Below are 12,802 nucleotides of genomic sequence, written 5' to 3' on the forward strand. Positions count from 1 at the left end.
GGATCAAAGGAGGCCTTGTGTCAGGAGCCTGGAATCTGGGAGCGTGGTTAAAAGCATGCCATATCATTCAGGGAAACCTGCTGGGTCTCCAGCCACCTCCAGCCAAACCAGAAACCATGCTGTCCTTTCACAGTTTTACAAGCACCCTTTGAATTGCATCTGCTTTCAAAGAAAATAAGTAATAAGGGTGCTTGTATTGTTTGCATGTAAAAGACTGTTTATAACTTAATTATAACTTCTGTTGCAGAAATGAAATAGAAAATAGTGTTTTTCCCAAATTCTGAGAATTAAGGTAAGAATAAATGATTATGTATTTTCACTGAAAAGAATTTACTGTTTATATGAGGAGTGTGAAACATTAGCAAGAAAATATGTAGACTAAATTTAACTTTACCATTGAAGTTTCTGTATCTCATAGACTCATTAGAAGTTTCTTGGCAGCTAATTGTTATAAAAACATTATATTGTCTGAGGTCAGAGAATCAACATTAATTTTGTCATTGTCTAAATACATATCTTTAGTTAGAAATTTAATAACTTTGTTTTGTTTTATTTTTGGTTAGAATGATGCAGCTGATTTCTAATCCATGTGATAATGTGGACTGACTTATAACATTTCACAAGTTGACAGTTTATGCTACCATTCATCTCTGAGATAATTCATATAAAATTATGTGAATTTATTATTATAAAATTCCATGAATTGAAAGTTTATTGCCATTCCTTTTGTCCTATACTATTTCCAGTAACTCTAGCGATCAAGTGATAGATATCCTTTAGTTTCCCTGTTTCAATCTTCACCACTGACTCACATTTAATTCTATTGGTAATTTGAGGAGATTTCTATAGCACGGTGTTCTTGATAAGTTTCTCTTACTATTTTAATTTTAGATATTAGTCTCTGCCTTTAGGTATTTGAGTTCATAAATGTATTTGAACACGTGTGCCCGTAGACTTTTTCATTATCTTCTGTGTGTAGAGAACACCTGGATTCCAAGGTGATTTTAGTTACTTTATGGTAGAAGCAATTATAGATAGAGGTAGCAGAAACTAAAACTTCTTTATCATCATATATTCCAAGCCAACTATTATCAAGAGCAAATTTGATGAAGAAACAAATGGTGTGCTTGTCAATGTTGGCCATGTACACCATGAAGAACAGTGATTCATTGCTGGAGAACATTTAGGAATCAGCCAAGGTATGCAATGGGAGAAAATGTCAAATCTTGCAAAATAGCACAATCAGTCTGACAGAACTGAGACATAGGAGTATTCCTTTAATCCCTAGAGATGAACAATGAGACAGTTTAAATCTTGTAGAAATCACAGTGTGTTAAGAGAAGTGGACTATTCTGATGTCATATAGGAGTAAACTAGCAATGTCACATTTGGAGGACTTCATTTGATAATTCTACACTTCCTTCACCTTGTTCCATTTTTGTTTAGGAGATTGTTATACAGGGTGATCATACTTACACCATATACACTCACTTCTACCAGGTCCATCCTGGCCCACTCTCTGCCCACCCAACATTGTACACTCTGATAGTTTTTAAAATTTGTCTATTATAGTTGGTGTTGCCAATATAGTTTTGATGGTGTGACCTTCCTCTGGAGGATGGTGGACACACCATGGGCCACACCCTTAAAGGAAAATTACTTTCATACACTCAGCAGCTTTATTATTTGCAAGGGGTAAACTTTAGTGTCTGTCTTCCCTGTGGTCTGTTAAGATTTTGTCTGGCTTGAGTTTGAACTTGTGCAGTTTGTAACAATTGCTGTGAGTTCTTTAGAATAGTAAATACAGAGATACATTTTGGTATAAAATAGGTGCAAAAAAAAAAAAAAAAAAAAAAAAAAAAAAAAAAAAAGAAGAAGAAGCTGCCAAGTAGGAATGGCTTTCACAACTACTTGTGAAGATTTCTAAAATAAATATAAAAATGCTTTTTCCTAAGAAACATTGCTAGTAGGTTGGTAGTATATACCAAATAGGTGAATTATTTATATACTGATTCATAACAGTACCACAGGTCCAGTCAGAGGGCAGGCTATGTTTTCAAACTATTCAGGAGAAATACAAGCTAACTATTTTCTCAAATAGTAATATGAAGATCGAGAGAATTAAATGACTTTTGTGTATTATAAATTCAGGTGCATTGGTTATTGCAATTGTCCCCTTTTGTAGTGATAGGTTGAGCTTTAATGGTTTAAAATCCTTTTCCCCAAGTGGCATATTAAGGAAGCAGCTTCCTTGGTTTCAGTGATTCTTGGCTTATTTTAGACAGTGCATTGTATCACCAAGAAGATAGTAATACATGAAGGGAATATTTAGGACTGTGTGGCACTGAGATATGCAGCTAACAGGCAGATGCCAACTCAACTAGAGAAGCCAAAGAATGCTGGGATCCCAAATGTTATTCAGGGTACTGGTAAGCCACACACATCTCTGCTGAGACATGCACGATGAGGCAGAGCTAAAGAATTCTTACTTGCAGAAGACAATTTCATGTAGTCTTTCTAACAGAAAATTTCTTATTTTTTCTAACAGGGAAAGATTATTAAATGAACTTACAATGGAAGTTTCCTTTATTATATTAAGAGTTTAATTATGTATTTTTATTTATACATGTAAGTATTATGTATGTGTGTATCTTTATGTCATTGGTTTATAGATGCCCTCAGAAATCAGAAGAGAGAATTTAATCTGGATCTAGCATGCAAGTAGTTTGAAGTGATGGTCATAGGTGTTGGGAGCTTAACATTGACTCTCCAGAAGAACAGCAAGAGTTCTTAACTAATGAGTCATCCTTCCAAGATCTTTTTATGTCATCTTGATACATTGTTGCCCTTATTTACTTTTCTCTCCTTCATTTATCAGCATTGTCTTGTCCTCCCGCTATCCCTGATGTATCCTGCTGCCCCAGTACAATCCCTTATGATTTCTTATATTTTATCCCACAACATTTTCTTGTAACATGTTCTAACTTATCCAATGAGCTATTCTCTGTTTTCCTGCATCCATCACCACATACATACACATACATACATACATACATACATACATACATACAATATACATACACACTCTACCAGTTTACAAGCTAAGGCACACATGAAAAAGAAAACATTTGATATCTGTCTTTCCAAGCTTGGATTTTCTCATTTAATGTACTATTTTAAATGCCATTTTTCCTTCAAATATAATAATTTTCTTGTCTTCATAACTTATTAAATATTTAATGTGTATACATTTTCATTATTTATTGGTTCTATGATGAACAACTGCACTATTTACATTTCCCTGCTTCTGGAAAATTGGTGGAAAATAGGTAACAATAAACATAGGAGTACCAAATCTCTGAAGTGCTGTGGAGTCCTTTGGGTATGTGCTCAGGAGTGAAGTAGGTGGGTCATGTGCCAGTTCTACTTTTAATATTTTGAGAAGACCATGCTGCTGATTTTTATAGTGACTACACTACTTTATACTCTAACCAGCAGTGGACAGGGATAGCCTTTGCAACTGTAATTTATATTCTTGATGAAAAAAAGGATATTTTAAAGAAAAACATTAAAAAAAAACCCTTAACTGGGCCATAATAAAAACCAAGCTGTTAATGCTGGGGTATCTACTATTTCTAGGGAAATGTTTATTACAAATCTCTCTCAATCTCTCTCTCTTTCTCTCTCTCTCTCTCTCTCTCTCTCTCTCTGTCTCTCTCAATCTCTCTCTCTCTCTGTCTCTCTCTCTGTGTGTGTGTGTGTGTGTGTGTGTGTGTGTGTGTGTGTGTATCTGTGTTTGTGTATGTGTATTTGTGTTTGTATGTCTGTTTGTGTGTAGGGGAGAGTGCATGTACCTTAGGTTGATTTCACATTTATCTGTTCTCAAATGATTTATGTCGAAATTTGTATTTTCCTGCTTAATATCTTAATATCTTTCATTTTCTGTCTCTCTCCCCCTCATCTATCTCCCTGTCTCTGTCTCTCTGTCTCTGTCTCACTTTGTCTCTGTTTGTGTGTGTGCACGTACTCAAGCAATATTGCATGCCTTCTTTTAATCTGAAGGCTTGTTCTACAATTTTCTTGTCAATTCTTATAGACATCAAAACAGGTTTATAAAAAAGCATTTTAGATTTGAAGGTAAAAGTTCTGCTGTGCAAACCCGAGGAACTTAATGTGATGCTTGGATCTCATAGTGAGAAAAACCTGCTTTCAAATGGTTTTCTCTGACCTTCCCAATATCGCACTGTGGTATGCAAGTATTCACGCTTCTATACCACACACATGCACGCATACACACACACAAACACACACACTCACACACATACTCACAAACACACACACACTCACACACACATACACTCACACAAATACACACACTCACATACACATACACACTCTCTCACACACACACACTCACAAACACACTCACACACACACATACACACACTCTCTCACACACACACTCACAAACACACACAAACACACTCACACACACACATACACACTCTCTCACACACACACACACTCACAAACACACACAAACAAACACACTCACACACACACACATACTCTCTCATACACACACTCACACACACACACAAACAAACACACTCACACACATACACACACTCTCTCTCTCACACACACACACTCACAAACACACACACACTCACATATACACACTCACACACACACACAAATACACACACACACACATACACTCACACTCACAAACACACACAAACACACTAAAAATTGTCTTAATTGTAAAAAGAAGAGACTAAGCTTTGAGGTTAACCTAGGACTATGGTTTTAGCTGGAATATTAATACCCCAACTCTTGTTTGTATGATCTCAAGAACACAAAAATCATTGAAGGCATAAAAAAACACAAAGAGAAAATATTAATTTTCATAAAAGGATTTCATTTAGTAAACATTACTTTTAAGCAGACTTTTTTTTCTCATCAAGTATTGCATTTTCAACCTTTGGTTTATTAATTATATCTTATTAGAAATGAAATGAAAGTAAATATTTTGGTTCAGTACTAATTGAACAGTAAACTATAGCTTCAGTGAAACAAAGATATAGAATAAGATTAAGAATAAAGAATTGTCCACACATACTCATTTTTAGGCACATAACATAAACAATCTTGGGGCTCAATATAATTGCTATATCTTATCAGGAAATCATGAAAAATTTATATTAATTCATAAAGATACAACAAAAAATTCCAGTTTTATGACATTCTAAATACAAGGTCTACGATTTTCACCATGTTGTCAAGGCATGCAAGCAAATTTACTCACTTGGTGTTGATTGTAATGCTGGTGTTGAGAGTCACTCAAAGATTCTACCACAAAGGCCTCCATTATGCCTCTGATGAGTTTAGCAACTTTTGTGGAAAATTCAGTATATTTTTAAATATGATCTAATCTTCAATAAATTTATGCCATTATGAATCTACAAATGAGAATTGATTGTTCTTATATGCAAAATGAGGCTGTGTTTTTTCTGCATCAATATAAATTACATTGCCCCTTTTCATTGTCAAGATAAACAGTATAATTTACCTTTCTATTGAGTAGTGTTATATTGGAATGGTATACAATCACTGAGTGATTTATATTATATAAGTATTGCAATCCTTCTACTAAAATGCCAAAAAATATCAATGAAAGTGCTGAAGTGACTAAGACCAATATTAGTGCCATTATCAAACACTGGAAAATTGGGGATGATATGCATTATAAATATGACTAAGATTGTTTGTGTGTGTGTGTGTGTGTGTGTGTGTATAACAAGTGCCCAAACTTCTTCTGTACACACACACACACACACACACACACACACACACACACACACACACACACTTCCTTAACTATAAATTAAAAAATTAGGTCTAGATAGTAAAATTCTAAATACCTTCCAATATTAAAGTTGTGCTTTAATGAGCTTAGAAATTGGTTTAGAAAATATTAAGGCAAAAAAAAATCAATAGAAAAAGATAGCATTATATAGAAATCAAGCAGGTTATTGGCCAAAGAATTACTCATATTTTGTTCTTAACTTTTAAACAGCATATGTTGGTATCATCAAAGAAGAAAGTGCAATGAAATATTTCATCATGTTAAAAATCTACTATGAGTCTTATGCCCTTAAATAAGTACAATTTTATAACTTGTTAGATACATTAATGTTACTTTTGTCAAGGCTATGCCCTGTGAGTATGTATGACCAATATGATAATGTTCATCTATTTGCAGGAATATCTCATTATTTCTCTATTAGTTAAATGCCTTAGCAATGTTACAATTATAATAATAATTGATGATGAAGATAATGGTAATATTAATAATGATGAAATAATTGTTTTTTAGTCTTGACCTTAAAGACTGACTTTTAGGTGAACTGGCAATATTTTGATGCTTTTAAGTAGTCAGCACATAATTTTCCAGTAATGAATTTTGCATCTCTGACTTTTATAATTGAAGATAATTCCTTTCATTGTTTTAAAATTATTTTAAAATGTGAATTTATCTGAAAGATATTGTCCTAGTTATTTTTCTCATGCTGTGATAAGACTCCAACCAAAGCAACTTACAAAAGAATGCATTTGGATCTTAGACTTTCAGAAGGTTAACTTTCAGAAGTTAGATGGTTAGTTACAATCATCATTGTAAGGAACACAGCAATACTATGCGGATAGACATGGCACTGGAGCAGTAGCTGAGAATGCATGTCCTAATCTACAAACATAGGTAAGCAGAGGTAACTTTGAATACTGTAATCCTCTGAAACCTCATAGTTTGGCCCCAGTGACTTATACACCTATATGTCACACCTCCTAATCCTACTCAAACAGTTCAAGGAATTGGGGACCAAGTATTCAAATATATGAAACCATGAATGACATTCTTGTTCAAAGGCCTACTCATGTAATATTATAGCATGTTACTTGTCATATACAAGGCATGAAAATATGTAGGGAAACCATCACTAGACTTCTGACATGCAAAGATTTGTCTCTCCCACTTTTCTTTGGATGAACCACAGTGTAGGTCTGTAAGTTGCCATTTCAGTATTTTTTCTGCTGTTGATTTTCTCTTCCTCAATCCATCTAGCATGTGACATATTTTCTAAACCCTTCCAGTGAACAATTAATTCCCAGGTGTACTTTATAGTTACCCACAACATACTGTGGGTCCCTGTTCTGGAGGGTGTCCCACGAAGATTTCTGGACCGGCCCGGTGTGGGGTTCCGGGCCAAGGGGATAGAGTGTGCTAAGGGAAGGGGAATCACCTCCACTGCCTCTGCTGCTGCCTCCGCCCGCATCTCCGCTCTTGCTACCCAGTTACTCCCAGGTGCTGCAACTATCTCTCAGTCCTGAGTTGGCCTGGTAAAAGGAGGGGAGGGTCCTGAAGGCACTTCGGGAGAGCAGATCTCTTCCCAAGTGTTGCAGCTCTTGCAACAGTAACTATTGGACAATGGGATGATTCTCACACACCTTTACTTTTCTCGAATAGAGCTCTTTTATATAGTTTTGGGGTGGGTCAGAGTCTGGCAGGAGATAACGCCTATTGGCTTGGTCGGAGAGCTTAGAGATACTTCATCTACAGTGGGAGAGACTGAAGCACTGTTCCTCATGACTGATGACCTACCTCTCTGCAGGAGCGGCTGTGGAGGGCTGAAGCTAAATGAAAGAGCCCTGAAGCAGAGCCGAACACCTGACATCCAAATGGTCTGGGTTTCGAGGCCTGTGTTTGCATCCAGCCGCCTCTCACAGCCCACCGCCCCACAATATACCACACAGAATAAAAGGGAATCTGTTCTTTTTTCAATGCTATTCCTCTGGTTAGTGTAATCCCTCACACACATCTGGCTTCCATGTGTCTTTAGAGATGTGATAAGAGTATAGGAGTATAAACCAGCAGTCTAATCATTGTGTTTGCCTAAGCTTCTAGAATTGCCTATATGGGGCCTCACATAGAAGGCAGGGGTGCTCATGCTACAGACTGATGTGATTTTATTATGAAGAATGGTGCTTAGGAGCATGACAGTGGAAGCTGGATGGCCTGGCATGTATGCAGCCTTAGGCTTAATACCATGTGCCACAAAAAAGTAAGGAAGTATGAAGGGTTAAGTGGGGTCCCTTGTCTGCTCTGACCCAGGGCTCCAGCCGCTCTGGGAGGCAGGTCATGGGAGTTTTGACTGCGCTTACCTCACATAGGCGCTGGGCAGGTGTTGGACTATGGGGAGCTGAGGGAAAACACTCCTGGGTGGGAAAGAGAAGTCTGAGGTCCTGGGGGACAGCTGGAGCTAGCTTCCAGATCCTCGAGCCTGCAGAGAGGCTGGGGTTTGGTTCTCAGGCTCTTGGGTACCCAGGTGCCACTGGGAGCCACAGAAGAGCTTAGAATGATGTGGGTGCCTGAGGGCTGGATCTGGCCCAGAGGTTGAAGGGGAAAGAGGGGAGCTCCAGTTGGGTCCCAGGAAGATGAGTCCTTGGCCTGTCAGCGAGCATGGCTTGGTGGAGGCAGTGGCTGGGAGCACTGAGAGGCCTTCTGCAGGAGATTAGATGGCTGACATTTTAGGCGAAGGCCTGCTCCATTGCTTCCCCACTGTGGATCCTGATGAAAAGAGGCAATCCAAGGTTTTAAAGCATTTATTGTAATGGTGGAAAGTGGATAAGTAAAACTGTACCCCACTTCTCAGGGCGGGTCTGAGGTTAAATACCTTTGCAAGGGAAGAATGTCTGGGAAGGAAAGCTTAATTGGCTAAGCCCTTCAGGCCTTCAGGTACCTCATTAAAATGGAGATCTGTCTTGAGGCTACAGGCATTGCCCTTGCGTGACTGATGGCCACAAATCTATGGAGGGCTGCACGGCCTCATGTCAGCCTAGTGTCCAGGAGCGTACCAAAACACCTTCCGTACCTTCAGGATCACCAGGGTTTCTAACCTTTGCTCAACCTGTAACCAGGCTGACTTTCACAGTACTACGCAAGCAATCAAGCAGGGCAGCAAGCAAGCCAACTATGGCTTGCTTTTGTTGGGACTTTCCACGTCTTGTGTCTAAACATAATGCATGATAGATATTTCTGGGAAAAATCTAAGTAAATTTCATCACTTACTATTTTTTTAATAGAAAGGCTTCATGGTAACACTAAGACTGTATTTGCTTACCATTTATTTCAAATACTAAGCATGAAATTCACTGCAGCATGTGTAAAATAGCCAAAGCAAAATTATGGAATAACCAATAGAAGAACTCATAAAAATAATTAATGTATAAAATAATAATTAACAACTTAATTGAACTATCTAGAATTATAAAGAATTTATTTTCTATTATATGTCTAAAATGTTTTATCAATAAATATTTTCACAGGTTATTGATGTTTTTAATAATTAATCAAAATTACATATATTTATCCACATGTGTACAAATTATAGTCATCATAAAATCATTGGTTTGCTTAAAATTGCCCCCTTTTGCTCCTTCTGTCTTTTCTTCTTCTTCCTGAAGTTTCTGTGGGGTACCTCTCTTTGCTGCTACCTCACTGAATTTCAGGTTAAGGAAACATGTAAATCGGATCAGGGAATTTTGTGAAATGTGTGGGAGCAGGCACATAGAAATAGAGAGTTATTTGTTAATTTATCCTTGTTCAAAATCTTTGCATCTTTATCTCAAACCACTGGCCATAGTTCACAAGTTGGCAGTTTCCTTGGATAAAATTTCCAATTATGTTGGCATCTTTTATATCTTATATATCATTTGAATTTTCACCATTTGAATTACTTTCTTCATACATAATGATAGTTTCTTTGGTGCTCTCCTTCACACAATTCCTTCTGATATTCCAGAATTTTAAGTTCATTTTCTCAACACTTTAAAGTAAAAATGGCTTGAATAAATAGAGGCAGAAAGAGCTACTTTTTAATTAATTTATTGTCTTTTACAGAGTTATAATGTAACTTATGATGTTTACCTTTTATAGTTATATGTTGTGCCTAAAATGTGCCTTTGGTAAGTTCCTCACTTCCAACATCTCTGTGTAGCTATAGAGATATAGCAAGTATTAATTTTATAGTGTACTGGGTATAAAGAAAGAGTGAAAAGTTCAGGGTAACTCTATCTTAGAAACATCTGATATAGACATTTTCCTTTAATTTTATTTTAAAAAGTGTATCAAACAAAGCCTTAGTTTGTGGTTTATTATTTGTCTTCATTAATTTTGTTCCACTGACCTTAAATTTTATTAAATGAACATCCAACAGTAGAGGCAGAACCAAGATGTTTCTTTCTCTAAGCATAGTGTTTTAACCTTGTCTTCTAAGTTTCCAATCTGGCCAATATCAGTTGCCTTCATACCTGATACAAACCATTTATTATAATTAGAATATCCAGCACTGATTTCCATTTGGATGTAGCCACACACATTTTAATATTCCTTTGATTCCTCATGTCTCACATCAAACCATTCATGCAGTAATATCAGTTCTAGTTTCTGAAAATCTTATACTCTCACTTCCAGTATCACTCCTAGTGGAAAAAAATATAATTGTGCTACCTCAAAGTTCATCTGTAATCACCATCCTCAACATCACCTAAACAGATATCTCTGCTAACAAATAAAGGAATTATCAACTGCACTCAAAGCAGATCTGAACAAGTATAATCTCAGGCAGCTAGGACACAGATAAAAACTCTATCTATAAACCACTTGGTACTTTAATTTCAGTCAGAGATGGAAGTCACATTTATCTTGAAAAATAATTCAAGAATGTATAAAGCAGAGTATGACCATTTGCTCAAAGGAAAGAGATTGATTAGTATGCTAATACTATAAAGAAAACAAAATTTCTTAATAAGAACTTCTCCCTAAATTTTTGAGTTAACTCTATCTGAATGGTGATCAAACTAAAATAAAAACAGGGATACTGATTAAAAATAAATGAACAAAGACAAACACAAATAAATAATACTAATTAGTAACATTTGTACAACTCCAGTTTTTTTTCTTTTATATTAGATATTTGATTTATTTATGTGGGATGGTGGGCTGTAAGAAGCAGCTGGGTGCTTGGTTGAGCATGAGCTTGCAACTCCAGAACCTTATTGGACTGCAGGAGTTCAGCTCAGTTCCTAGGCCCTAGTTCTTTTCATTTAGCTTCAGCCCTCCAACAACCACTCCCACATATAGGTCTATGACCAACAGTCATGAGGACCAGTGCCTCAGGCCCTAGAGAGATTTACATACTAACAAGGTACCTGAAGGCCAGAGGGTGGAGCCAATTAAGTATTCTTCCCCAGCCCCTCCCTCCTTCTCCCTCCCTATTTAACTCAGGTCTGCACAGGATTTTACAAGGGCTACATCCAGATCCATCCACCATCTGCCATGACATTAAAGCCTGTAAAAACCCATGGACTTTCTCGTGTCATTGCGGCTGCGCCATTGAGGAACCGTGGAGCCACAACAGCTGTGCCTAACTTCCCCGTGGAGGAACCCAGAGCATTCCCAGCCAACAACCCACAGCCTGGCATGATGAACCCTGCTTCTCCAGCAGCATTACCTAAATATTTATATTTCAGATGCCATTCCCTTTCCCTGTATCTCCTCCCTAGAAACCTCCTATCCTATCCCCCGTCCTCCTTTTCACTTTTGTATCATTTTAATTACATGTAAGTATTAACGTCAATTCTAGGTTGAGGAACTAGCAATACAATCGTCTTTTCTTTATGCATTGAGAACTCTTTCCTGATACAAAATGATCACATTAGTTACCAGTGTGGTCTCTAAATTAGTGTTTTCTTTGTACACAACAAGCAAACTTTCTCAAGTTCACCACTTTCACTATCAAACAACTTCTCTAGTCTTGCCTATAAGTTTAATCTGGAGGTACATGCCTTGGAGGTACATGATTATGAGGTATAAAACAACTTAAAACTTCACTTCTCTTGGTATAGCTGCTCATTTCTGGGGAAGAATTCCTACTTGCCCCTGTTTGGTGACAGGAGCATGCACTTTATAGATGACACTCCTACACAGCAGCCATATACATGTGTCCAGTCATTACCACTTCAAATGAAGATCATGACATGATTGTCTCCTTTTTTCTTTCTTTCTTTTTTTTTTTTTTTTTTTTTTTTTTTTTCTACTGAAAAGGTGACACAGATACTGAGTAACTGATCTGGGTTGCAACTGGGAGTATGTTTAATCTGGTATTTTCATCTCATTTATTGCTGAAAAATTGTCCACATTACTCTAGTGCAAGAATGTTATCACAGGGTTGAAAATGAAGCAATCAGGGTAAAATCTTAGGTATTGAAGGCTCACCTCACAGCTGGGAATATTTTGGGAGGATCTGGAAGTTCTTGTCAAAAGGATGTAGATCACTAGGAATGTTTTCTTTGCTTATTTATATCAACCTGGACCCAGCCTGTTTTCTGTTGCTCTTTCTGGCTGTTATGAAGTCACCACCTCTTCTTGCCATCCATACCACACCCCTAAAACGGTGCAGCCAATCAATCATGAAAACTTATGAAACTGTAAGTCAATACAAATCTTGCTTTTTACACTATTTATGTGATTTTTTTGTCACAGTGGCAGACATTTTTAACTAATAGAGATGTCAAGAATTTAAAGTGAATAGAATAAACCCACCAGAAAAGTTTATATATATATATATATATATATATATATATATATATATATATATATATACTATATATGTAGAATATTTGGAGTGTGTATATTATTATTATTTATGTAGTTGCTTAGGCTGCTTAGTCTTTGAGCAGG

Source organism: Arvicanthis niloticus, chromosome 20 (assembly GCF_011762505.2).
Source record: "Arvicanthis niloticus isolate mArvNil1 chromosome 20, mArvNil1.pat.X, whole genome shotgun sequence".
Taxonomy (NCBI): Eukaryota; Metazoa; Chordata; class Mammalia; order Rodentia; family Muridae; genus Arvicanthis; species Arvicanthis niloticus.